Source organism: Siniperca chuatsi, linkage group LG12 (assembly GCF_020085105.1).
Source record: "Siniperca chuatsi isolate FFG_IHB_CAS linkage group LG12, ASM2008510v1, whole genome shotgun sequence".
NCBI lineage: Eukaryota > Metazoa > Chordata > Actinopteri > Centrarchiformes > Sinipercidae > Siniperca > Siniperca chuatsi.
The window spans coordinates 4,042,931-4,069,405 of NC_058053.1; the positions used below are offsets into that span (position 1 = coordinate 4,042,931).

The window sequence follows — 26,475 nt, forward strand, 5'->3', positions numbered from 1 at the left end:
TCTGTACTTCTACTCTCCTACATATCAGAGGAAAATATTGTAATATTTTTCTCCACTACATTTATCTTACAGCTTTAGTTATTAGTTACTTTTCAGATCACAACTGTCCATACCCTTCTTATCTATGGGTTGAGAAAATTCTCCTCCTTCTTAAGCTAAATAAAACTATTTAAACCCCCCTGGATCCGCTGGAAAACGCATCGTCACAAAGCTGAAAACAGGCTGTTTTTCTGAGCTCATGAAAAGTGGACTTTTTAGAGATACGTGGTTCTCACAGGACAGCGATGCTACAAACATATGATGATCGTTATAGACCATGATGCATTGCTGCAGATTAAACTACTCAACAGCCTATAAAGTAGTTAAAATGAGCTCAACCTTAAACATCTGCAGCAGTAAAATGCAACACACACATTAATGCAGCAGTAACATTAATCCAGAAACATCAGCTGTAACAGGAAAACACTGACAGGGAGCACTTTACTGCACAGTGAGTCCTTCGACTTTTGATACTTTCAGTAAGTTTTGCTGATAATACTTACATCCTTTTACCAAGTTAGGTTTTGAAAGCAGGACTTGTGTGGTATTAGTACTTTTACTTAAGTAAAGGATCTGAATACTTCTTCCACCAGTGCACACCAAGGTGTTTTCTCCTCCCAGACTAATTTAATGTTATCTTTAATAGAGTGCTATATGAACTCCCTGCAATTCTGAACCTCCTGTACAGTGACACCCATTTGTTCTTGAAGTCTTGACATCAGTTTCCTCCAGACTGTTCTCTTCTATCACCAAACTGTCAGAGCCCTGTGATGCAGACAGCATCACTCTTTCCCTTTAGAGGGAAGAAGACAGGCTGATTGAAACGGACAGGCTCATCATACCTGCTGATGTTTTATTCCTCCCAATCCATTCCTATTTCTAACTGTACTGCAGGTGCTCCAAAAGATCACCAACAGTGCCCGCACATGCACCTTTGAGTACGCTGAGCACTGTTTACTACTGATTCACAAAAGTGAAACCCAGTGCGTTGACCTCCAGCACACAGGACGGGTCTCTGACTGCTAAACCAACCAGCTGACTTATCTCAACCAGCTGACTTATCTCAACCAGCTGACTTATCTCAACCAGCTGACTTATCTCATCTGTCATGTCTGAGTCATGTGTTTAGTCTTTGGAAGAACTAACAAATCCTCATTCTCTAATCTAGTGTTTATCCATTTCCCCTGCAGTTTTAAGCTATGACCAAACAGCCTTTCAACATTCACAAAATGATCTGGCTTGAGACATCACTTCCTGCTGTGGAACACAGATATCAACGCATTTATTTATATCATCCAAGACTGCTGAGGGAATTTCTTTATTCCAGCTTCATTTGAGGAGAACGAGAACGAGAAAAACAAATGTGAAAAAGCTTTCTTCACAAAGAGGCAAATGTAGGTTGAAATCTCTCCTCATGTTTGTTTACATGTAGACAAGACTAGTGCTTATTATTAGTGAGAGGCACCTGTAAGATTTTGGTTCAGGTGCTTCTGTTCAGTTGGAAGCAGTGATACTCACTGTATGCTAATCTCAAGTGTCAGCCAGCTCTGATGACTGCAGCCCATGTCTGAGTTTGTTTTTTTCAAAGATGCAAGAGATAGTATTCAGGCCATAGTTACCAGTGACGACACCAAGCACATAACATCAGGAATTTTGTGGAAATTTGGGGATTTCAGCACCCTCAAGTGCATTTCAGTTATTTAAAAAGTCTTATTGGCTCTATTTTAATGTCTCAAAAGTGAAATAAATACTGGGGAGGTGTGAACATATTTTGGTTAAGCTGCCCTTGAAGAAAAACAGCGTGCTTCTTGGTTATTTTTTAATCAGTATGAATAGATCTACCACATTTGCTGGCAAAAAACCCCAAATTGCAGGTGAGTGGTCATGGCAGATTTGTCTTTATCCGCACTAGCAGCTTGGCTCTATGGATGGCAATGCCAGTCGGTCAGTCGGTCAATCCACCACTTTGGTCCAGACTCAACAGCTATTTGATTCATTGCCATAAAAGTTTATATATATATATATATATCCCTAGTTATTGGCCAATCCCTAGAGGATGTTTTCTGATGACTTTGGAAGCTCTAAAAACAAGTGGAAGTTACTTATTGTGGTTCGGACCGTTGATCACTCAGCAAGAAAGACGCCCCTGATAACTCCAGAACTTGCCCAAGAATCATGTTTTTAAGTTTTTCTTCAGTATCAAAGTAATCCAGTGATAGTCTGTACATCCATGGGTACACTGCAAACAGGAACTGCTAATAGCTAATTCTGGATATTTTTAATGGTGCATTCATGTTCCTCTCAGGATGAATTGTAATAACTTTGGTGATACTTTTTATCTAGTACCACCATAAACATGAAGCATGTAGCTTGAAGCACCACTGTGTCAGACTCACAGGTCTGGTTTTCTTTGAACAGGTTCCACTTCCTACCACTTGCTACAACTTGCTCATTTTCCACAATGCAATGTAGCGACAGGACAGGTCTCAACATGTGCAAACACAGCTTCAGTGTGGGGCCAGTGGCCAGTCCATCAGCCTGCCAATGTGACGCAAGCCTACTAGCTGTTAGGAAAGATCAGCCCTGTTGCCAGAGCGATGCATGCTGTTGCTTAGCAGGGTCACTCGCCTCATCATCACAGATTTGGTGCTGGCCCAATGCCTTTTTAACTATGAACACAAGAGGCAGAGAAAGAAACTGATTTGAAGACAGCTCTCTCTAAATAATGTTTGTGTTCAGCAAAAGATCATCTGCTCCAACATGTTTTTGGAATTGTGTCTGTTCTGACAAAATAGACCTTGACCTTTCTGTGCTTTGACATTAAAATGGTCAACTAATTAGTAATTATTAATTGTATAAATTAATTATAAATTTGTAAATTTTGCAAGATTGCCTCTATTTCCACTTTCCAATCTGGCATTGGCATACAATAATTGAAAATGATACCTGCTGAAAGTGAAGAAGCCTATGAGAATTGCTTTATTGATCGATTTGACAGGCTTCATTATGATGAATGATGACAAGTGTGAAAATCAGTCAAATATAGGGTCAATATATTGTATGCAGGCCCAGGTATAGACCCTCATAGTTTCCTCTCAAAACAGACTGACATCTCAAAATTGCTTACATTCAGCTGTTAAAAATAAACATTCACACCATCAAACCACAGTCATGTACATCACACACTGACAATATACAACAGTGCACTACAGAAAACTACCCAGAAGGTCTAAAATAAAATTAACATAAAAGTTGAAGTGATTTTAGCGCTTTAAGATAAAAGGAACAAAAGAGTAATGTTAATGAAAACTCCTACAATAAAGAGAAAACTCACTGTCATTCCATTTCTCTGATCTTTTCAAAAACCCAAACACTTATTGGTCAGCTAGGCCAATCCCAAATGTATGACTTGATAAGCATTTTCTTTAATTAAATGACAACTCCACCATTATTTTAATGTATGGGTCTAACAGGAGGTAATATTCAGGGTTTTATTTAGCATACTAACTGCCTACAAATCTGACTATAACCTGCAGTCTGGATAAAAACACCCTGCCAAGCACCACCATGTCCGTTTCTTTCTGAATGGCTGTTATACTGAGTATTTAATGGAATATAATAGGCTGTTTGATGTCAAAATGCATGATGCTTTTAATTAAAGGAGTTCTATGCTTCCAGACATTTACAGCTAGAGAGAAAGCCAGTGGCAATGAAGAATCAACATGAAGTTTATATTGAGCATTTTATAAAAGAAAGACATCAAGTCCTATTAGATTCATCCTGTCAGGTCCCACCTGTAAAACATGTGCTTGCTGAAGAAAAATGACTTGTTGCCAAATGTAACGTTTCATCAATTCCATAACATAACCTTAAAATCAGGGGGAGCTTTGAATGAAGCTGTGTTCACACGCTTCCGTCAAATCAATCTTTAGACAGCACTGACGAAACCTGGACACATCATCACATTGTGTTCCAGCCTTTAAAAATGTCCCTGATTGGACAAATGGGGATGCTGTAATTAAAGGCAGTTTTATTTTGAACATGATGTCCCATACACCACCACTGTTCTGACACAATGTGGGAGGATGATTTATTGTGCTCTGGCATTTTAAAAACTTACATGCATCGACATGAGAGGAGGCACCATCAATAAAGGTCAAGTTTTCAATTTTAAACCCGCTATACTTTTGTTTTTTTAAACCTGTGATATTTCAGAGATCAGCACTGAATCAAATGGCTTCTAATGTGAAACTGGTTGCTCCTTCTGCTGAACCCATTTTAAATCAGCACCCAACTCTGCAACTCTAAATAGCTGTTAGCTTCTTTTTAGCCTCTTTTAGCTAATTGTTTTGGTTCTATGTCCGAGACACAGACTGTAGTGTTATAACCGTAGGCAGCTATTTCCAGTAAACAAGCTCAGAGAAACCAAGTGCACATTACCGAGAACTTACATTTGTATACTAAATAATTTGTGCCAAATACATTTGTAAGAAAATGGATTTGCTGCACATAAGTCATGTGCATGGTAAGGTTTGGCAACAAAAGCACTTTGTTTATGGTTGGCGGAAGATCGTGGTTTAAATTAAATGTTAATGAAGTGAATACGTTGTGTCTTGTGCTTCAAGTCACTGTTGACTTTTTAATATTTAACCAAAACCAAACACAACAATAAAAAACAATCATGCTTTAGTTACTACGAGCAGATATGGTCGGAAAGCAAATGAAAAAAATTCAGTGAATGATTTGCAGTTACGTTCAGTATCACCATATTGCTACTTGCCAGATATAATAAATTAACAATGTTTCCTAATTATGATGATAAAAAAACATCCAGGCGGCATTACGTTGCTTTCAAAAAATGATTTCACAGGAGTTACTGGAGCCCAACCAGAGCTAAAAGGAGAGTGAGAGTTTGACTTACATGTGTCAGGTGACCAGAAACACAACTCCAATTTAGCTCTGTGTCTGCTGGGTGTAAGTAGACCATGTTTTATCGTGCCGCAATATCTTTGATTAGCAGACAGTATGTCGTCTGTGTTTGTTTTGGAGACTTTCTGTCCTCTGGCAAGGCTGGATTAGCAACTGGGAAAAGCAGGTAACTGCGCCAGTGTTCACTGTGTGGCAATTAGTTTGTGGTAATTGCAATTTGAATTTCCCAGACCCTAAGATGGCTTTTTCCAATTGCTTATTGTTTTACGACCAACAGTCTAAAACCCAAAGATATTTGATTTACAATGACATATAGAGAAAAGCAGCAAACCCTTGCATGAAAAAGCCAGAAGAAGCACATTTTTTCTTTAGTTTTTTTCACTTTTGCTTGAAAAGTGATTTAAATGATAACTAATCGTTAATGTTGTTGATTCATTTTCTGCTAGATCGACTAATTGTTTCCGCTTTAATTTGAATAATTACAAATATTGCTGGTAATATGCACCACAATGGGCCAGTGGCTTATTTTTGACCCAGGCGCCCCTAGCTTGTCACTCCAGTCCTGCCCCCCATTGGTGGAACATTGCAGCTTTTAGAAAGTCCAGTTTTCTACACCGTATGGGCAGTTGAGGAAAACTTGCCATCCTTTATCCTGCCATCTTTATAAATGACACTAACTATCCAAATGAAGATGTTATCAATATCACACACTCCACTGATCCAGTTTCAATAAAACTTGGAGGGATGATGCATTTTGGCAGTTAGTTCTAGCATTTAAAAACTTGAACAAAAATTGAACAGGCCACTAAAATGTCACTTAGAGGGATGATGCAGCTTGTTACTGATTAGCCAACAAGGCTGTCTTTATTATCGGTGGTCTTACTCTGATCGAGGCAACAGATCATGTATGAAATGGCACTATCGTTCTTTGAGATGGATTTTTTTTTGGTTCGGTTCTACCTGTCACGTCGGCTCATTGATCACAGTCTAGTCGTTCATCTGGAAAATTGCCACTAAGTCAGCACAGATCAGTAACGTCCCCACAAAGAGGAGTGTGTTCAGCTAAAGTTGTGCAAGTGCATGTGTGTATGTGTTCACTCCATGTGTGAAGCACTCACATGTTGTTGATAAATCTTAATTATTATTATTAATATTCCACTCTTGTAATGCTGAATGCGCCTGCCTCAAAACTGCAATCAAAGCTGACAGTCTCATCAGTGATGTCCCTGAGTTCACTGACACACACACACACACACACACACAGACTTACTGTCTCCCTGCCATGGGAAAAATGTAACTGTCCGCTAATTAGAAAGCAATTAAACCAGATTATTGGAACAATTAATTGTCTGTCTTTGCTGTAATTGGAGTGTATGACTGAGCGTCTTGGTTCCTTGGTGCAGTACACAGTAGGGGAGAACAGGGTAAGTGAGTTGTTTCAAGTAAACATAATTAACATTGCTAAACATGTGCTGAGAAGAGAAAACAGATTAAAAAGTCTTTATTAAGTCCTCTTCATCACTTGCAGCCATGAAAGACGGAGATTAAAGTGTAACCTTTCACTTTCAAAGGGTTCATCTTTTCTTTTCATGAAATCAAATCCCATTTTTGATCCTTTTGCTGGCTGTTCTGGTCAGTGTTTACATTCTGTAAACATCTCTATATAGAACGACTCTCTACATAGTAGTTTTCATGATTAGTGGGGGGGTCCGCCATTCCCACGCAGGATTCTAGTTGCCTTCACACACACAAGGGATTCACAGTAAAATATTCATGCATGTCATCCAGCGTTACTGTTTGTAATTTGATCTCATTGAGATCTGCCTCAATGGTTTCTGTTCACTTTCCTATAGCTGTATTAGAGCTGTATTCTGCTAATGCAAACCCAACATTTTCTTACTTCTGCTGCTTTACATTAAAAGCATTCAACTGGCGAAACACAGGGTGGCTTTTAATGTGAAGTAGTCTGACTCACAATAAACGCAATGTATTTGTTACAAAGGTTAGCGGTGCTTACACAGCGACAGCAATTGCTCATCAAAAATGCACACTTGAAATAAGCTCCTTAAACAAATGTACGAGTTTCTCCTTTAATAGTCCTTGCATTGTTCAACGCTGCACTACAACAGAAGTCGCCAAGTCACCATCGAATTAGACTAATGACTGTCAATCACACATCAAAGGTGATGCCCAGGTGAGAGCGGTGTTCCCTATTTGGACCAAATTTTTCCAAGGAACCAGGGAAAAAAATAAGTCAAGAAAATGATGACACTTCTAAGAGATGATGGCAAGACCAGCTAGTTAGTTACAATTCACAATTTTGAGTTTCCTTTACCTTTAAGTTACAATTATTCCATGCCCTGGGCTTTGATAAGTTGTGTCAGACGACTACAACAGTCTCTCAACCTTACTGCCAGGAGTCAAGGGAGATTTGTGAAACTAATGTATTAATATTTGACTGATAAATATTTAATAAAATTCCCCTGGAGTCAGGTTGTGCAGCTGTCTAGACACACATTCAGAGTGAAGAGGGTGACCACTAAACATCCCAACAGCTCCAAACAGGTAAATCTCTCCCACTGAAGAGTCTGAGTCCAAACCTGATTATGATACTAAGTGCCCTGTAATGGAATGAATATTGAACAGCACAAGCAGAGACTCTAAAATGGTCATTTTGAAAACTTTGCAGCTGCTGCAGCTGATTTGAGTCCTTCACTAGACTCTTTGGGAAGCAGGCTGTCTGCTCCAAAACCACCCACCTGCACTGCTGGCTGCATAAACCTGCACATGAATGTTTAGCAGGGCTTTTGTGAATGCAAAATGTCTTTCATAACTCAGGGAGGAACTTTTCAAATAGAGGGCATCACCACATCATTGATGCCCTTCAGTGCCATGATTGGAAACGGCTCTGTAGATTCAAATTGAATAATCACGAGAAGTGAAATATTTCCCCCAGTATTTATGAATACTGCCTGACTGAAGACTCAAGACTGCTGTATTGTCTTGATTGCATATTGATTTAAAGTATATGTCAAATCTATAAAATTACCTAAATGAAAAGTGTTAATGAAGGAGTAAATGAGTGGGTGATGAAATCGTGACTGATTTGCATGATGAGCTTATTCACTTGTTTACTGCATGATTATAAGATTTCACCATCAGCAACTGTTCATTTCAGTGTGCATCAGTAAGGGATTTACTGTAGTATGAGCTGGCAAAATATACTTATTAACTCTCTTAATACAAAACAAAATATGTAGTTTATGTATGTAGTTATAGTTTAGTTTAGTTATAGTTTTTCTATAGTTTAGATTTCAGTTTATTTATTATTTATTTTCAATAAATAATTAAAATGAAGTGTAAAAACAATATATAATGCTTTGTATTAACAAAAAGATCATTTTCCCTCACCACATTTTCAGTTTTCCTTATACATATATGATAATGAGATGGGTGTATCCATGTATATGCAGAACAACGATTGGTCCAGAGTTTGTGTGTGTGTGTGTGTGTGCGTGTGTGTCAGTGGAGCAATCGGGAGGACTGTGTGGCTAGCTTGCTTAAAGCTAGCGTAGGTAATGTATTTCAGAAGCATTTTTTGTTATATTTGTTGACATTTTTAAAAAGTTAACATCTCTACAGCCGATATCTCCAAAACTCAGCAACTCACATCAAAACAGATGGATAAACAGCCACTACAGGTAAGAGGGAATATATGTATTTTTGATTTTGGGGTAATTGTCCCTTTAAGCTATGAGTAGAGGAAAAGTCTGCTAGCCGCTAGGCTAATTTATGCAGTGTAAAATGCCATAGGCTTAAGCTAATAATGGTGACTAGCAAAAAACAACTGTTTTGTCTATAACCTTGACAGTTATATCCCCCCTCGAAGTAGTCAACCTAGGGGAAACACTGCTTACTGTCTGCTACGTATTCGTCGAAGGCTATGCATATCAGGGCTGGATTCTCGTGTGATCAATACTGTATCGTGATATATTCACGTTACTGTGATATACAATTACATATACCGTGATAGAAGATTTGGGCCATATCGTCCACCCCTACCTTGACATTTTGTACATTTGAGTGATTTAATTTCTCTTCTCTCATACACTAAACTAAAAATTTCCAAGTGGTGATAGCTAGCTAACCGTTTTTGCATTAGCTTGCAAGCTAGCTAGTCACACAATTGTCCACTAATTGCTCCACCGATGTCACACACACACACACACACACACACACACACACACACACACACACACACACACACCATGGACCAATCCCTGCCCTGCACATGCATGGACAAGAACATCTCATTATTATATAAGCATTAGGAAATTTGGAAATGTGGTGGGGAAAATTGATTATTAGCTATCTAACAACAATATTGCTTAATGATGCATTCAGTTACATTTTTGACTTGTCTAAAACTCCATACAGGCTCATACATAATTAATACTACATAATAAACTGCTTATGTGTTTAATCACACATACGCAGTAACATTAGAGTGAGTGAATAAGTGTGTAGCCACACATTAATACAAACCATCTCTGTACTGGTGAAGGAAATGAAAATGAAAGAGAAAATCTATGCCATGCAGAACTCTGAGATGAAGAAATAATCTAGCAGCCGTTTTATCGATCTGGTTAGATTTTCTACTCAGACATTGGATGAAGTTGTGCCGAAAGTCGGTCCTGTTGATATTAAGCAACCTGTGATGAAGGCAAACATGATCAAAGTCTGTAACAGCAAGAACAAATATCCATTGAACCCACACACACTATCAGAAGAGAGTGGACAGAAGCACTGTGGATGATTTACACCCACAGGGAGTAAAGGAGCTTTTTGTAGAGTGGAATTTTGGCATATCACAATTGCATAATAATGAGTTTCTGAGTTGCCAGATGGGTGGGTTTAACTAGCAGGCCAACTCAGATAGTGCCAGGTAGACATTAATCACAGAAAAACATCCTTAATTTCAATTAGTCAAATATTGTCTGATAATTCTTTAAATTCTCAGGCATAAATTTGTGTAGTCCTTCATTGCAAACACCCATCTAATACCTAGAAGGTTAACTTAAACCATTAAGAGTGATTGAAAAGAGTTTTAGACAAAAAGTCAATAAAGGTTTCTTCCTGCTCTCTAACAACAGCATTGAATTTATTACATCTTATCCACAAAAGCCTCTAAAATCTAAAATCATTTATGAGTCTGTCAGGCACAAATAGAGTGATTTCTTCCCCACTGCAAATAGGGAAAGAAGTGACTGTTTGTAATGTTGGGCTGAAATCCAGGAAGAGTGTGAACGAATTAATTTGAAGGCTAACAGAAGATCCTCAGTCATTAAAGCACTTGAATAACTTGAGCCAGTCAGAGGAATATTATTCATAATGGAAGTAATTTAATCTTCTTAGAAGAGATTTCTCATGGAGACATGGGTGCCTGCTGATGGATACAGTAATCCTGCTCTGGAGATTCATGTTTGTTATCTTGGAAAAAAGGATGCTTTTGAATTTGTACAGATGTTCTTGAGCAAAGCTGTGGTCTAAGTCTGATGCAGATCTTTTTTTTATACAAATTTCATTGTGTGTCAGTTTGAGGTTGAAAGATGTTCGTATAACATTAAAAGTTAAAATTCACAAGCTGTCACCAACAGTGTTACTACAACAGTTTCCTCTGCAACTGCAGGTTCTTGTGTCACCTTAGCCAAATCGAATTCAGTTCCAAGATCAGGTGTGTTATGTGATGTGTTATGTTTGTTGTTTTTTAAGCTCAACAAAGAAGTGCAAGATAATTGTTATAATGAAGTTTTGGGAAATGTCAAAACTAATAAACCTTGTTGACTTCATTGAGGGCATGATAGTGAGGTCTAATGAAGTGTCTCAAGCTGCCAGAAAGCCAGATAACAACATGAAATGTGATTGCATGTGTTGCATGTTCACAACTGCAACATGCAACAAGTCCTCCAAATTACAAAGTGCATCATTTGTAACGCCCCCTCAGACCGACACACAGAAGCGTTTTCTGATCTGATGTCTGTATCAGCAGGATGACAGAGTTTGTCAGTGCCTTCCCAAACCGCTACAGATCACCACTGCAAAAATAAAACTGTTTTCAGACGCCGCTACTGTTAAGGTTTGGTTATTTGTAAGCAGAAAAACAACTTGGTTAGGGAAAGATCATGTTTTGGGTTAAAATTACTACTTCGTTAAGGTCAGGGAACGACTGTGGTCATGCTTAAAAGAAACCCGCGTTGACTGTTGGGAGGAAACAGGAAGCGAACACCTGACTCCCATTTCAAATTCGAACATTCACACTATTTCCTCATTTGCTCCCGATAATTTCTACAGCCACTACACGGCCTTGTCACTTGAATGTAAACATATGTCCTTTTGGTCATTTGCTGTAAAATTTGCTTGTTAGGAGGACAACCTCGCACATCTAAAATATCAAAGATGTCCACGTGTTACGTAAAACCACGTATCACCACAAGTTCAAGTTCCAGTCATAGAATATAAAACAAGTCAAATTAATAGCAGCGATACTTCAATAGCCAATAGCTCTGCCAGTGTCCCCGCCAGAGTGACTGGGAAAACTTTGATGGGCACGATGAATTGCTTATCTTCACAAAAATAATGATCAATTGTGCTTTAATAGCAAGCATGTCTCAGACATATTTGCTGAAAAATAAATGATTGCCAATAATTCCACCATATTGTGTGTTTCTTTTATGCTTTAAAGGCTTCTGATCAAATCAATCATGCAGAAGTTGTTCATAAAAATTGTGCTGGAGGAGTACCTAATTATCAATTTAAATTAGTTTTGTTTTCATTTGACTTTCAGACCATGCAGGTTAGACAACTTTTCCATACTATTAATGGGATTGGGAAGGGTGGGATATTATGTCCAGTCATGTTTTAGTTGTTGGGACAGCTTAATGCTTGTAAAACATCTGGTGGTGGTGATTTCATAATCTCATAATGAATCTTTTTATGTATGTAGATGATGTGATTATATTATCTGCCTGCAGAGCTGGGCTACAACATCTGCTGTGTATGTGCTCTCAATATGGGGCTGGCCCTGACATAAGATTTAATGCTGAACAAAGTAATGCAATGATAATTAGATATAAAGAGCACAGAAGATCTGTATCTCCAGAGTTCCACTTGAGTGGAGATGCTGAAGTGAGCAGTGAGGTCAAACATCTTGGTCTTGGATGACTTAGATGACTTAGATAGTGTGTGCCAAGATTGTATAGTACTGCTGGTCATAATTTCTTCAGCATAAATGAACCCACACGTCAGGCAGTGATAAGTAATCTCATGTAAAGATGGATGTGTACAATAAGAGGAGAATAATGAAACAGATGGACTGGTTAATCCTGTGATATCCTGGTATACATCACAGCTGTGTCGACTCTGGTGTAAAGATGTGTTCAGGCTGAATGCGAAGCAAATTTTTAGGCGCAATTCCATACAAAGTCAGTGGAAGGTGTGAGTGAACATTATTCCACATTATTTGTGGCCAGCAGAACTGAGGTAAAACCGACCACGCACTAGTTGAAATGCTTCAACAAAAATTCTCGCTTATCCAGAGGCTTTACAGAGGGAAAAGGGAAGCGAACAAAGAGAGAGAACTGGAGTTTCTGGTGAGTTCTGAGGTCAGACAGAGGCTGAGCTGTCAAGGTGTGTTCAGACCTAGGCACGTTTTAGACGCAGCACAATTTCATATAAATTAAATGTAAAGATGCAAGCGGGCATGATCACACGCAAGTTTACCAAACTGAGGTGAAGATGTGTCGCGCAAGTTGGACATTTTTCAATAAGCACACTGGACACACTAGACTGCATAAACAGTCTAATTCATGCTGATAATTCGAGGTGAAAACTTGCTTTGCTTTCTTTCTGAAAACACCTACACACAACACACAGACACACTTGTGTATTTTGCTAGCTAGCTACAGCTAATGTCTGTAAAGTTGGTATGTTCAGTGAAATTCAAAATTCTTATTCTGTCTGAACACACCTTAAGAGTATATTTGTCCACTTTAAGATGGGTAATTGACAGTAATGATGACGATTTCATGTGATGGTTGTTTTTAATTATTGTAAATATATTTTATACCATTGGCTCCCAAACATTTTCTGTCATGCTCCCCTTTGGAAGCCAAAAAAAACAACATTCAAATAATTTGAGTTACTCCTGTCTTTGACAATATAATAATATTGTAATAACTTAAGTTTCACTCCACATTGTGACCCTGGTCATGTGAGAAACTGTTAGCAACAATGCACCAAACACTAAATACGTTACAGTACTTCTGAATCACAATATTCTAGACAGAAGGCCGAGACAAATCCAAGACGTCAGGAAAGTGTTCTCGAGACCGGAGCAAGACCAGCAGGAAGTACTTCAGCTCTGAAAAACACTTCACTAAATTTGATTACTTTTAATGAATTCAAGAGTGCAGGACCAAGTGTACTCATAACACCACATCCCCTTTCACCACACCTCACACAAGCCTGCATCAATCACATGAATGCTTGAGAGGATTCCAGACTGAAGCAGATGTTGGTTTTACCCTGATTAAATAAAGGTGCCATAACAATACTTCATTTATTGGCTGAGCAGAATAACAAAAAACAGGCTGAACACAATATCTCCGTTTCCTGTGAAAAAACTAATTGGCAACACTAGCTGACTTTATCCTCTCTGTTAGCACAGAAACAACTGGTATGGGAATGGAGCCATCTTTTATAGGATATTACACCTATAGGGAAGGGTGAAGAAAAAGAAGTTAGAAGAAAAATAGACTTGTTAGAAGCACCACCTTCATCTTCTTAACTCATCTTTACATTATAAATTATTATTATTAATTCCATAGTTAATTCCATTCCTAGGCCATAAAAGTCTGAATATCTCGGCCTCTGCTGCTTTGAGTGCTCAGTGAAGATGTGTTGCTGGGAATAATAACATTTCTGATATGGCTTATAGTATTTTCACTATATTTCTGACACCACTTTGCTTTCATTTAGCTGATAAGGCACTGCATTACATTTCTTGTAAACTCTTATTAAAGAGTTATAATATTCCCCACTTTTATTCTGAATGCCCGATATTCTGAAAGTCTTAGGCACCATTTACACATTTCAAGTGTCTTGTATCCAGATGAGATTGAAGACACTTTCATTGACACTTAGCCTCATACTGCATATGTCTCTGTTGGCCAGATCACAAATCTGATTACAATCCGTCTTAGTTTTCCTGGGTACATGTAAATCAGATTTGGTCCTCCTCAAGTCCAGAAGGAGGTGGTGATGCACCTGAAGCTGTTTGGTTCTGCCACAAACACCAGAAGAATAACTTCTAAGAACAACTATCCATAACCTAAATAACACAACACACAACAATAACCATAACACAAACAATGATGAATCGTATTCATGAACTAAGAGCGAACAAAGAGCGACAAAAGTTTTGTCATCCTCACAGGCTCTAACTCAGTGGTTGAACAGATAATCGCTCGGTGAGCCTTGTATTGATTGTATGTGTAGAAATCGCTGGAGCCGCTTCTCCTTGTTTTAATGAGACAGAGAAGACCGGCTGATTTCTGTGCAATTGTAGCCTAGTGTAACTTTAGCTGCCATTATCACTAGGACTCAGGAGACAGACCATGGATGTAGGAAAATCAAACAGTGAGTGGATATTTCCACAGACTGCTTACTGACCTTTTCAACATCTTGCTAAAATGCGTCTCACTTGAATGCTTCCTGGATGCATTTACCCATAGCCTTTTTGAGATTGAATAGCGATCCCATCTGCCCAAGACACAGGAAGTGACTGAGTGTAAATGGGGAATTACTTCAAATTTTTCCCTCACATTTTACTTAACACTAAAGTATGTGCACAGATTTCTACACCAATATTTATTCCTACCATACTCCCAGCAGGCTCAGTAAGAAACAGACAAGCAGAGAGAAAAGATGAGTGTGTTTGAGTGTGTTTTGTTTGAATTAGCTCCGTCACTGCTGACAGTATGTAGTAGTATGTAGTTTACATTTGGCATTAACAGGCATATCTGAGACAGTGTTTTAGTCACTGTGGTCTATTCCACTAAATGAATTCACATTACCCTTATTTACCATCACAAATGAACAGTACAAGGACAACCACAAGTACTGATTATACCCTGATCTATTTAATGATGCATCGCATTAGAGGTTCACTGGGGTTGGGTTTGTTCTTGCACAGGAGCAGCTGGCCATCTGTTATCTCTGTCTGGTAATAATGTTATGGTGCCTGTTAACCTTCGTGTGAATGACTCATTTCTCTCCTCAGAGTTTTTGGTGTTATCAAAGGTAGAAGTAATCCAAACAAGCAGCTGTGAGCTGTTAATTTCATCCAGCCACATCCTCTTCACAGCTTCAGTTTCATGACTGTTTTTTAGAGTAAAGAGTTTAATTCTAGAAGTGTATGTGTTGCAGATGTAACTTTAGTAAAGAGGCAAATCAGGAGTGATAATCAAAATGTGTCAGCCTTGTGTCTATGTCAGGGTGTCACACAACAGGAAACTAACAGATGTCTCTAACACTGTAATCATTACTACAGCAGCGTACATTGTTCCCAGAATTAGAATGATTTGGGAGACAGTCAAATCGATATCTGCACGAGTTTCCCAAAACATACACTGCATTGTACTTTCAGGATATGATGACGGATGACAGGATTGCTGGTTGATTAGGATGCTGGTAGTTGGTAAAAAATTAAAAATAAAACATTACCAGCAAGTAAAACTCTGATCCACATAATTAAGACCAGCAGTCAGAAGTGAGTAATATTTAGCTAGCTACCTCAAATCCAGTACAGCCAGTAAAGGGAAAACCTTGACATCGCTGTTAAAGGCTAAAATGATGAAGACGCTTAGTAGAAAGCTCCAAATGTAACACACAGATATGAAAGAGGCATTGATCTTCTCATTTAAATCTCTGCCAGGAAGATAATAAGAGTATGTCTCAAAATTAAGGCTGCTTTTTTGGCCACTTGGGGGCAGCAGAACACAACAGTGAAATGTTATCACCTTATAAAGTTGTCACAGCTAACGTGCTAGCCAATATTCAGTCTCCTCTTAGCTCTGTCTTGTCTCTCTGTGGGTTTGTCAAGATGAGCAACCCCTTGTAAAGTCTTGTTATCTATAAGTCAACGAAGTTTCTGTTTATTCAGAAAATGCATGCCTAGTGAATCAATATCAAATTCACTGATAAAAATTAGGATATAACTGTATGCATATTTGTAGCATTTGTAATTGCAGCACCCTAATTCATCATGTAGGCATTGTTGCAACACAAGAAAAATGACTACAAATGGGAAAAAACAGTCCTTCCTACTGTGCACATGCTTTGCTCTCATCTCCTGCTGTTTAATTTCTTTTAAGAGTGAACGTGATAAAACATGCCAATTTGTTTTGATTGAGGCAAAGCTCCTTGAAGCGCGGCGTCCCACAGGACATTAAAAAGCTCCTCCAACCCCACCTGCTCACTCTTGTGCCTGCAGCCTCAGCCTCAGCAGCATTCAACATGACAAAGGCAGAAAGCAATTTTCCAACTTCAGGAGTGCTGTGATAGATTCCTGAAGAGAGGGAGCTCAGCAGTGTTCAGATCTGGTTTGGAACTATAGACTTGAAACCTTGCCTTTTATCAGTTGTTTATTTCTGAGTTTTCATTGTTAATTGTCTTGAAAGCATATTGTGTCAGTGGTGCATTAAGTTGCTGTTTGTGCAATGACCAGCAGCTCCTTGGCCCATGGAAATAGTCATTGTTTGTTTGACAGTGGGGTCTCGATATTGAATTGTACTCTTTTTAATGTGGCATACGTTAACGTCATTTCTTCTACTGAAGAGAATCATTCAGAACCAGATAAAGGTGTTTTATCTGGTTCTAGGCATGGTGATGTCTGTCTGTTGGTCGGTTCGCCACTTTAGTCCAGACTGAATTATCTGAACAACTATTTGATGGATTAACATGAAATTTTGTACAAACATTCATGGTCCCCAGAGGATCATTATAAATTGCTTTGGTGATCCCCTGACTTTTCATCTAGTGCCACCAGCAGGATGACATTTGTGTGACATTTTTAGTGAAATGTCTCTTCAACTATTGAATAGATTGCCATCAAATTTGGTGCAGACATTCATGTTCCCCACATTATTAATTGCAATCTCTTTGGCGATCCCTTAACTTTTTATCTAGCGCCATCATCGGCATCATACCTGCAAAACAGTTGACATTCCCATCAGCCCTCGCTCCACAATGGTGGCACAAGCTCTCCATTGACATCAGAACAGCAGAATCTCTATACAACTTCTGTCGCAAACTGAAAACTCATCTGTTCAGACTGCAACATTTATTTTTAAAAACCCTTTCCTCTACCTTATTGTTTCTAAATGTAGCACTTGAAGCAGCTCTTGCAATTTCTGGATTGTATCCACATGGTTGAATGCACTTATTGTAAGTCGCTTTGGAAAAAAGCGTCAGCTAAATAAATGTAATGTAACTAGTGTGCCTGAATTTGTTTATTCAAATTTATTTATATAGCGCCGATTCATAACAGAAGTTATCTCATTGCGCTTTTACTATAGAGCAGGGAGAGGGAGGCACAATGCAAATACCACGTGGAATTTTTTTTTTTATATAGTAGAATAGTAATTGTAGTGTTAATATTAATAAATTAGTAATAATAGGAATGACAGCTATGGGAAAAATATTGTCAGTATTAGTAACAGAGCCAATAACAACAACTGTAGTAGCAGTTGTCGAGCAGGAATACAGGGGCAGCAGGTGGCCCACAACCACAGATCCAGACTCTGCAGCTCAGGAGGCAGAAATACCTGCTGAAAGCGACAGAAGGAGAGAGGAGAGAGATGAGAAAGCACAAAACTACGGGAGAGAGAAGATGTAATGGTCCTCAAATATATAATACAATATGATATAATATATAATAAGTCCTCAATGTCTACAGAGCTCCTGATTTATCAACAGGATAATTCCCAAATATTTTTTTCCTGATCTTGGTTCTAAATGAGACTCACTTTGTTCTGTGTTGAGGCTGGGAGCATTACTGCAGTCTCTACTCCAGACGCCTGTGAAGGTTCATCTCATCAACTTAAATGTCATTAGTAAAACATGTCCTAATGCCTGCTCTTAAAAAAACAGATTTTTTTAATGAGGGGGATAAAATTTGAATATCAGGACATTTATTCAGTTGGTCTAACATTTTAAATTTGCACTAATCAATATATTTATATTAACAGTGGATCTACCTTATTCCAGCAGTAGCAGGCAGCTGTTTTCAGCGAAAACGCTCTGAATATCATGATTCGTGATTTAACTTTCCCTAAACTTAACCAAGTCGTTTTTCTGCCGAAACCTATCTGAGCCTTAGCTGTGTAAGATATTATATATTATATAATTAACATATCATTTTTGTCTTTACAGTTTGTTCTGCTGCTCTCAAGTGCCCCCGCCCACAAAACATTTAATACAGCTATATGAAATACTAAACATCTAAATTTTGAAAATTTTGATTTTACCATCAACACCATATCAGGATTTTATTAGAAGAATTTCCATATGCTAACTCAATGTTTACATTTTTCTAAAATATTATTTTCTATATATTAAAGCTGCACTAATCAATATTTTCATATTAACAATGGCTTAATTGGCTATGTGTAATGTGGAAAGGGTTGCTTGTAGTGACAGACCCATTGAGAATTATTACCTGACAGTTCCCCTCAGCTAGGGAAGCTGTTTTCAGCTAAACCCTACACTACCTACACCACCTGCTCAGCACCAAGCAGCAGACAAAGTGAGCGACTAGCTGACTATATAGCGATATAGCATTTAGCAGCTAAAACGTCATTTCCCTTAGGAGTTGGTGGAGACCAAAACAGAGCTAAATGGACAGTGAACGTTAGACTCAACACTGGTGATTGTGTTAACTATTGGCAACTGTTTTATAAGGTGATAAAGTCAATGTTGTGTTAACAGCTTGTTCCGCTGACCCAAAATGGCCAAAAAATAAATGAATACTGTTTTAAGGATCCAATCTGCAAGAATGAGTTTTTGTTTAATAAGAACAAAAACCTTTCTTCCTTCCGTGTTACAAAAATTACAATGTCAATTGTGATTTTGTAAAATGAATACTGACTTTTTAAAAACATCAAATAGGTCAATGTTTAGCCAAAACATTTGGAAAATAAGTGACAACTGATCACCTCACATCATCCAAGCATCACTCAATCCCAGGAGTCCATCGCCCTCTCAGCCATCTGCAGGATTGTCTCCCAGGCGGCTTGGTGAGTGCAGGCTGTCACTCGCAGAAAGGCTTGCCTTTAGCTATGCTGGCTGCCAAGGGACCAAAGAGCTCTAGAGCTTATTACTAAACTATGCAGCTGTCACTCAGTGCAGAGCAGATGCCGGGAGCCAGGGGAGGGTTAGGGAGGAGGAACGGTGAGGCACATCCATCGAGCTGCCCGAAGAGGCTCAACAAATCCTCCCTGAGGTTTATTTTATATTTGATAAAAAAGGGGGGTTGATAGAGGCCACCCAAGAAGCATAAACAGGCCGATGGGGAGTCAGAATCTGTAGTCAAACACAATAAATAAGCCCCATCGATCCGAAGGAGAGGTTCATGGGTAGCAATTCGGCTGTCACTGCAGTTCATGAGCTAATGCCGCGCTCTGGCAGGCCGGAGGAAAGTGGCTGATGGGAACAGGCAAGACAATGCAAGGCCAAGAAAGTTATAAATTCTCTTAAAGGAATAATTCACCCTGAGATTCTCTCACACTGTTAGAGGGCATCAATTTATTATGTTTGATTTCAAGAGTTAATTATTGTAATTATTATCATAATTACATTTTTGCTGTTGCATTTCACCACCCTGCCTGGTCTTCTAGTTTGGTTAGTGTTTTCTGAGCTTTCCAGAATTATTTTACACTTCTCTAAAAGAACTTGTGACATTGGCATCAGTGCCTTTTTTACTGATGTTTTTCCCTGCATGACTAGTGAACGATAAGCTGTGTTTGCACTTGACTAGCATTACAAAGGGAGCATTGTAATTCAGGAATTTCCCCCTTTCATGATGTATTCTCACAGCATAAACAAAGTCTGAGTTTCACTGCAAACTACTGACTAAATCCCAAGACCATCTGTGGATAAGAATATAACATCATGGGTTTCTGTGTCTCTTGAAGCCACTTGAATTTGCAGCCTCTATGAGTCTCAGCCAGTCGGGGAAGACGGAAAGAATCTTTCAGACTCCAGACTTGCACGTGTAAAGTCTTAAAGCTGCACTGATCAATATTTTAATGTTAACAATAGATCAAATGACTGTGTAATGTTAAAGGTGTCACTTGTAGCGATGAACCCACAGAGAATAATCACCCGACTCTGCAGCTCCCTTCAGCTCTACAGAAGCTTTCAGCTCGTTGTTTTGGTCTTATCAACCTCGCTTTCAGCAGCAGCAGCAGCACGCAGCGCTTTCCAATGAAAAAGCTCTGGAAAACAAACTGCACGCTACCTGTACAGCAAATGGCATACAGACTAAGTTAGTGACTCGCTGGTAAAGAAAGTTGTACATGGGGCTGTAAAAGTCATACTTAAACTAAAGAATTTGGAGGATGATGGTTTGTTTAACCTTTCCAAAACCAAAAACACAAGAGCAAAAGTGTAAGAAATGCAACACACAGTGTGTTTAGCTGCACTAATGTAGCATGTCCAGCTAACTAGTTTACTGCCTCCAGGAGTTCGTTACGTCCAAGGCCAAGGAGAACATCATTAACTAACTAAACTACAGTATTTTGTTGGGCGACAGGTTGCGTTAAACAAAGCGGGTTGGTATGAGGGGCTGTACAAGCCATAATACATTCTGGCCCTCTCACGTACATACATTCTCCTTTCACAAACATATATTTTCACTCTTATATTAATTTATTTTCATTCTTCACCCACACATTTTCACTCTCATATTTATATACTTTCACTCACACGTTCATACATTTGTTCTCATGCACATGCAGTCTATGCATACATTTAATATTATATATAATATATGTATGTAAGAAGAAAATGTATGTATGTCTGAAGAAAATATATGCATGTAAGAGAAGAATGTTTGCATGCGTGACAGAGAGTATAGTGGAAACGGATGGCGCTGTGATTGGCTGAGAAGCTCGAGGTCGGGTCTGAGGGGAGGGGGCAAGGAGAGCGTGATTTACACCTGCACACAGAGCGTCATTCTTCCTGAACCAGCCGTCCTCTCGTTTGTTCTGAAGCCTCTGGCATCAAACCTATGGCAAAGGCTTCCGTGAGTTCACCGGGAACGCTCAAACAGCAAGTCTGTTGCTCTCTGCTGCTGTCTTCTCACACAGAACCGGGCTGGGTTAAAGTTAACTTTTAACTGATGTTATGCTGGTCTGGCAGAAGCCTGCTGGAACTAACGGCAATGGTTGCAAACTGCAATTTCACCACTAGATGCCACTAAATCCTAAACACTGATCCTTTAAATGGTATGCAGTGTTTTGGACAAGTGTGTTAATTAATGAGTTGTGAGCAGTGATTACACATGTGAAGAGATCTTGTATGAAAATCGTTGAAGAATAACAACAGCACCTTCGTTCTCTTACTTTCTCTAAGTCTCCATGCACACCCTTCTTTCACATCTATTCAGCCTCACTGGGCGCTCCCATCACAAAGGGCCTGCAAAAGTCAACGGTCACAGGCCAAGGGCTGAAGGCAGCAAAACAGAATTAATATTCATCTCCCAAATGCTGGCTCCCAATGACTGAAAAAAACTATAAAGCAATTAACCTTCTGTCCTGGACGTGATGTGTGGGCACCTTAACAAGGTTGTTCTCTGCTTTTAATTATTCTCCAAAGTCGCAGAGCCCAACCAGGATTAAAAGGTATTTCGAGGTAAAGTGGAGCCGTGACAGGAACGTGGCCACTTGAGAGATAACTGACACCGGTGCTTACAACAGGAACGAGTGTGCATCAGAGTAGAACTCTGCAATGTGCAATTCAGTCTGCCAACTGCAATAACAATTCAATTTATATTCAAATTCAAACTCAGATAATTCTTGCAGCAGAGTAAGCCAACAGTCAATAAAGAGGAGAGTGAATACTATTGATGCCAGCAGACTGTGTCATGACCCCCCTAGTAATATTCAGTAAAATGTAATATTCCATTATGAAGATGATGAAGTCCACTTGCCAGTGTAGTGCTGCTTGAGTAGTTGTTTATGAGGACTGGGCTGTTTTTTGAAGTGGTTATTATAGACATGATAATGTGGCTGTGAGGAGAAGGTGGCAGGTGGGCTGATTACAATACGGCCTGGCTAACAAGTATGTGGTTCTTGAAAAATTAGAATTAACTGTGTGAATATTGCTTGGTCAAACAGTTGTTCTATTAGTTCTGTTTGACTAAAAACATCTTCATTATTTTACATTTTTTATTTGGTTACAATAGAGGTATAAATATTGCAACATTATGACTTGTATATCAACCATAAACACATAATCCACTCTGTATCTGTCCTCATCAATATTTATACACACATCAATATTCTAGTCTGTTGGTTACAAGTAGAGCAATAAACCTTGATTGCAGGGCTGTGGAGATGGAGTGTGTACTGAGAACATCCCACACAGATACTGAGATAAAGTACAAGCAAACAGTTTGGATAAACGACACCACACACTGAGGAGTGACATTACATGTTGCCTGATTCAAAATCAGTCAAGACTGTCGGGTTTTAGTCTCAGACTTCCACTTCCTACTTTTCCAAAAACATCTTCTCTATGCACTAGGGAACCACCCATGTGCCATACTTTCTGATTATCTGCTGAAAACTAAAATAAAAACTAACCAAAACTCCAACTCACCTCACATGGGTTGATCATTTCAGAGGCAGTCTTATTGAAAGGTGGAACCTTCCAATAAACTGAGCTAAAAACAGCAATAAAGCACGATTTAAAATGAACACAGCCAAAAGCTTTAATACATATTAATATTGCATATATGATGGTAGCAACAGTTACTTCTTCCAAACAACATGGAGTAGGTAGAGCCAGTCGATTTGACTTTCCTCTGTGCCCAGAAAAATTATCAATCTCTTTTACTTTTTTCTAAAATGTTTTCTTAAAGAATCGAAAGCAATGGCTGCGTAGAATAGACATACAACATTCCAAACACAGCAGCTTTGTTTGCAAAATGGTCAGCTGTGATGTAACGTACAGGCTATTTGATTTGTAGCAAAAGGGCTAAAACATGCAGGGGTCATTTAGGTTTGTTAAGATAAATCAATGGAATAAGATCATTAACAAAATGAGATGTTCACAGCTACCATGGTCTGAGATGAGGACTTCCAAAATGTCAGTCAGAGGGTGTGTTAAGTCACTGACCACTGACGGTCAGTTGGTGAGCTCTACATTCAACAGCTATTATCAACGGGCTTCTTCGTCCCTCTCTTCCAGGTCTCCCTTTGTTACACAGTAGGTGTGCTCAAGGATCAGGCAAGGACAGCTTGATGTCCCTGTACGTTAGTTATCTTTGGGGCATTTTTCAGAACCGCCATGAACCACCAAGTTTTAGTACATGTTTTAGCTAAAGGCTAAGAGGACCATATAATGAGTGCATATAGCATCAGTCTGCAATGATAATTTAAGGTCTCATGAATCAGCCTTTGTTAAATGAAAAGAATCTTGAAGCTGCCTCTTCTGGGAAGTGCCCCTTTAAAAATATACTGTACTGATGAGACTTGTAGAATATTAGAAATGTGAAATGTAAGACAGGGAGCACTGAACAAGCAGCGGAGGTGCTTTCAGCTGTTCGAGCCACAAGCCTGAAGTTTCCCCTGTTTCAAGTATTTTGCCCCAGAATCTGAATTGTCGTTCCTCATAGATGACACATAAAATCAACCTTTGAAACAAACACCATTTTAGAAAATTCTCCATGTTATTGTGTTTGGCTCAGCTTTACTTTGAGCTCGTGCTGTTAAACGTGTAATTCAAAAAGACATTACCTTCTGTTCCCGAGGGAATCCATCCATTCAATCAAACTAGCCGCATAAACATCTTCATCAACTCAAAGCTCCATTACAGCAGTGTCAGCGCTCTGATTGGGGAATAGCTTATTTGTTCTTTCTCACAACTGTGATTATTGAATTCTCAGACTAAAATACAGCTCACATTAGAATTAATAACTGGAAACATTCATGCAAATGTTATGTCAGCTAAATGTCTTGCAGCAAACTACATTCACCAGAGATTATTCAAAAATAAAATAGAACCAGCGGGCATTTAAAGAGTGCAAACCTTCATAAAGTTTCCCCTTACTGGGAAAGGTCCGAGTTAGGAATGTGAATGCGATGCTTTTTGACAGCTTGAACGACAACTTGAAAATTCTTGATGTCACCGGCATATTAAGGCATACTCCAGTGTTTTAGTATTAACTTACATCTAATTAAATTTGATACAGCGGAGTTACCCTGATATTTAGTCATTATGCGTCCAACTCCAAAAATGCTGGATCCTACACTTCCCATAATGCAACTCTAAAGTGTCTCTTCATGATCCCTCTGTGCCTGGTAAGCACCCACATCTTTTATGCTATGAATAAGAGACCTCTGATCGTAGACTCTCGAGTCCAATCATATCAGAAAGAAAGATTGCCTGTGGCAAAAAAAACGTTAAATCAATATTTGGTGTCAAATGATTGATTTCTTTAGTAAGTATCTGTGTAATAAGCGGGATAATGTACCGCGAGCCGGTCATTATTGCAAAATGAACTCCTTCAGGGTGATTCTAGACCCCTCCACCAAGGGTTCACTTCAGACAGAACACAAAGCTCAAAACTCACAGGTTGTAGTTTTTCACATTACACTCACACATTAGCACGAAGAAAAGTGAAACAGCATGTTCACTGATGAAGTAAGCACGATGTCCTGAAGTAATCCTTCACATTTTAGTGGGTGATCGCACTGTGTGCCATACAAAATAACAATCACACAGTAACATTGCGATTTGCTCGTCCTCCCAAAGTCAGGGTGAAGCCACTAACCAGCTTTTTAAAAAAAAGATTAACGTCAGAACAGGATTGGAACTGATCTATATTTTAAATATAACTAAATATTGTTTCTAGTGCAGCAAGTTTACAACATCAAAGTCACTTTATACACTCAATAATATTTCAGTGGAAACAAATCTAAATGTCAATAAAATAAATAAGTTTCAGTTTCAGTTAATAAATCATATTCCTGACATCAGAACACTGAGTGAACTTTAGAAAGAATGAAGAACACACACATCAGTCAGTCGTCCTTCCTCCCTCCGCTGCTGGTGTGATTCAGTGGGTCCGCACCATTATCACACCGGCGCGTGCCTGTGGTGCGCAGAGTTGGCGGAGTCAGCACACCACTTGACAGTTATCGTAGCCAGATCCGCCGTTAAATTTCAGCGGCGAGAGCGGCGTTTACGTCACCACGACCACATGGCCGATACAAACACAAACAAGTCAAGCGAGACCGATAAGACAGAACTGATGCATGTCATTCAGGCTTACATAAAATCATATTGTGAACATCACTGTCCATGCTGGCAATTATTTGTCAACCAGGAAATCTGCCATGGCTTTTGCCCCGTAGGCCGAGATTGTGGTTTGTTTTTTTACGTGGTTGCTGCCGCTGTCTGACTGATTTAAACAGGTTTTCCCGGCCCTCGGCGTTACGCGTTAAGCTGTGTACTGCCTGCAGGTACCGCTTAAAGAGAGAGGCGGGGCTGGTTCGGAGGGGGGGGCTGACGTCTCAGCCAGCAGGTAAGTTTATAAGAATTTGCCAAATTTCAAGATTTGTGGCAAACTAACATAAACAGTTGTTTGTAACAATTATGATTGTTAATTGTTAGTATTAGCTTAACAAGCGTGCTGTTGGGGGGATACCTTGGGTGGAGGAGGATGATTGTCCCACAACGGCAGCCGGAGTTGGCGTTGTTCCGACTCCGGACTGCATTTTGGCTTTAACTGCAACGTTGACACTGTGTCCCCCAAAAGAAATTAACTTAGAACATAAATGGCATTTCGCTTCCTCCTTATCTTTGGCTTTACTGAAATGTAGCCAAGCCTTTGACCGCTTTGCACGGTCAGCCATCCGAGCAAGCAACCAACTGACCAAATGAGAAATGAAGCGAACGAGGGCGTAAGCCAATTCAATTCTTCTTCGTTTAGTTTAACGTATTACTTACTACTTGACAGGCAATTCAATTAAACTCAAAAACTTTATTAGACAATCGGTTGTAATGCAGCTGGCCCCTCCTTCCCCATCCATCTGAGTTCATCAGAGCACAGAAACTCAATTTCATTCCCACACTGTCCAATACTAAATACATAATTAGACTGCTGAGGACGTACGACTGGTAACTGAATCACAACTGTAGTGCCAGTCCTACACTCAAGGA

At 39.1% G+C, this 26,475-nt stretch overlaps 1 protein-coding gene across 1 annotated transcript in view; it reads right to left on the minus strand.

Moving 5' to 3' along the window:
- Nucleotides 1-26,475, minus strand: part of gpr39 (G protein-coupled receptor 39) — a 37,697-nt gene that overhangs the window by 4,017 nt on the left and 7,205 nt on the right. The window lies entirely within an intron of this gene.